The sequence below is a fragment of the Sarcophilus harrisii genome, chromosome 5, assembly GCF_902635505.1.
Source record: "Sarcophilus harrisii chromosome 5, mSarHar1.11, whole genome shotgun sequence".
Taxonomy (NCBI): Eukaryota; Metazoa; Chordata; class Mammalia; order Dasyuromorphia; family Dasyuridae; genus Sarcophilus; species Sarcophilus harrisii.
The window spans coordinates 217176820-217179356 of record NC_045430.1 but is presented as its reverse complement, the minus strand read 5'-3'; positions in this window follow the sequence as shown (position 1 = coordinate 217179356).

Sequence of the window (2537 nt, the reverse complement as noted above, 5' to 3'; positions counted from 1 at the left end):
GCCCAATAGACCTTTTGGAGTTAGGAGATTGGAAGAATGAGCATTCGGCCATTCATGGCCCTCCAACTACTTGGCAAAAAGATAGAAATTGCAGTCTTCCAGAATCAGTGTGGCATATTCTATCTCACATTTATCTCTCTACATTCCTGAGAAAGTGGTCTTGCCATAAAGAACAAGAGTTTCTCTTTAACTAAAATAAGTGGTTAATCACAATTATCCATGTCACATAAAATTGAAAAAAAATTAAAAATAAAAACATTGCATTTATATACTCCCTTCACAATTGCAAATCACTTTACAGACATTATCCTCACAATAATCCTCAGAAACAGGTGCTATTATTAGTCCCATTTTACAGGTTAGAAAACTGAGCCAGAGGATTAGTGGTTTGCTCAGCTTCATGCCACTAGTCTGAGAAAGAATTTGAACTCTAGGCTTACTAACCCCAAGTCTTTGGTGATTCCATTATGCTATGTAAAATTGCTTCCTCTTAAACAGTAGTTACCTTTACAATTACAATGAAACAACAATGGAATACTTGTGTATGTATAAGATTATAACTTCTAATAATAGCAGGAAGAGTGATAAGAATAGGTCACCAAATGCTTTTTACACTATTAAAAAACAATGGAGGAACACAGCTTCTAAGGCCATCTCAGATATTACTTTCGGCTACAAACTCTCCCTGGATTTCTCTTCTTATATAATCATATATTTACTTGTCTCTTGTGGGCAGCTAGGTGATACAGTGGATTGAGCACGGGGTTTAGAGTAAGGAAAACTAAAGTTCAAATCCAATTTCAGATTAGCTATGTGACCCCAACAAATCACTTAATGTGTTAACCTGTGCTTCCTAGACTGTAAAGAATAGAAATAATAATAATAGTACTCACTATTCCTCATGGCTATGATGAAAAGGAAAAAGATATTTATAGAGAATATAGCACAGTAACACATATTTAGTAAATTTTCAATAGTTGTTGTTTTTTTCTTTTCCAATTGTATCTTCAACTAGTACATAATCATTTACAATTCATGACTGATTTTCACTTTTCTCTTTTATCCCAGTGAGGAAATCAGCTCAAAAAATTAAATAACTTGTTTAAGGCCATATAGTTAAATTAGAGAAACAATTTGAACCCACATCTTTTGAAATCAAGTCATTAGTTTATAGAAAAACCTCATTATTTGAGGAAATCAAATAGAAAGACATTATAAAGTAATGAAATATTAGAAATTTAATTATGTTTTCTTAAGAAATTTAGGATTTTTAAAAAATTAACTTTCAAGTGCATGCCATAACCAGAAATTGGCTAGCAGAATATAGTCTGTAGAGGTACTTAAAGATTTCCTTTATGAATGGGTAAAAATGATTGGTAATTAGCATTTTAGTTGCTTATATATAAACAGGTATTTCTGAACATGACTGAAAATAAATTTATTGTCTCAAGTAGTTTAAAAATTCCTCTGGCCATTTTGGTTTTATTATTAGCAAATTTGTTTTTTCATAGATTGAAGAAAGATAAGCTCTACACAGCTGTTTGAATTATAATAAATTGAAAATTAGCTGTCTAAATTATTAATCTTTTTATTTCAAGAAAATTATAATAATACAATCTTTATTTTGATCAAAGCCTAAGAAAACTTATCACTTCTTAATAAATAACAATATCTATAAATATAATTCTAGATTTTTTTAAGTTTATAAAGCATGGATTTTATTTATGCTATCTCCTTTGAACTGTGCAGCATAGTCTCAGCCTGTTGCTTAACTATCAATCATGGCACAGTAGTAAAACTAAATTTAGCTAATGAAGTAGAAGTTTTGCTAGGTCTTATCAACATGGATTGTCTACTAAGAACCAATTAATGATTTAAATATTGCCCACAAAGGAATGAATGATTTCAGCCATAGCATCTCACAGAAACTTCCACTAAGCAGGAGGTGCGCTGGAGTCAGCTTTAGCCAAAATCAGTTGTCAAATTTTCAATGTGTGAGCATTTTTACACCTCATAAATTGGCAAACACTACAAAATAAAGCTTGATTTATTGTTTTGTTGATTTTCTTAGACTTAAGAAAGTGATGGAGAAAATTTTAATAATACAAATTAAACTGAAAAGTGTGCCAGGGACTTAGGGGTTTCCTGAGCAACAAAATGGCAGACTAGATATTTTCTTTGATTCTCTAAACCTCTCCAAAGCACAAATTATGAAGCATGGATTAAGAAACCAGAATTTGAAGGGGGGAAGGAATTAATATTCATTGACCATGGGCCCATTCAGTACCCCTCTACTAGCTGCCACACTACTAGAAGGCAAGAAGGCTGCACTAACAGACCTAATGATACCACATAGGCTTACATGGAACCCCACCTTAATCTTTGGTCTGCCCTTCATGAAGACTGCGACTTTAGGCTGTGAAAGTTTTCTCAAGCATCAACAGTCAACTTGGCCACAGTCCCTCAGAAGCAAAAGCCTACTGGGGGAAAGCAATATTGAAATACCAGAAATGCAAAACTCTGAACTACTAGTACCA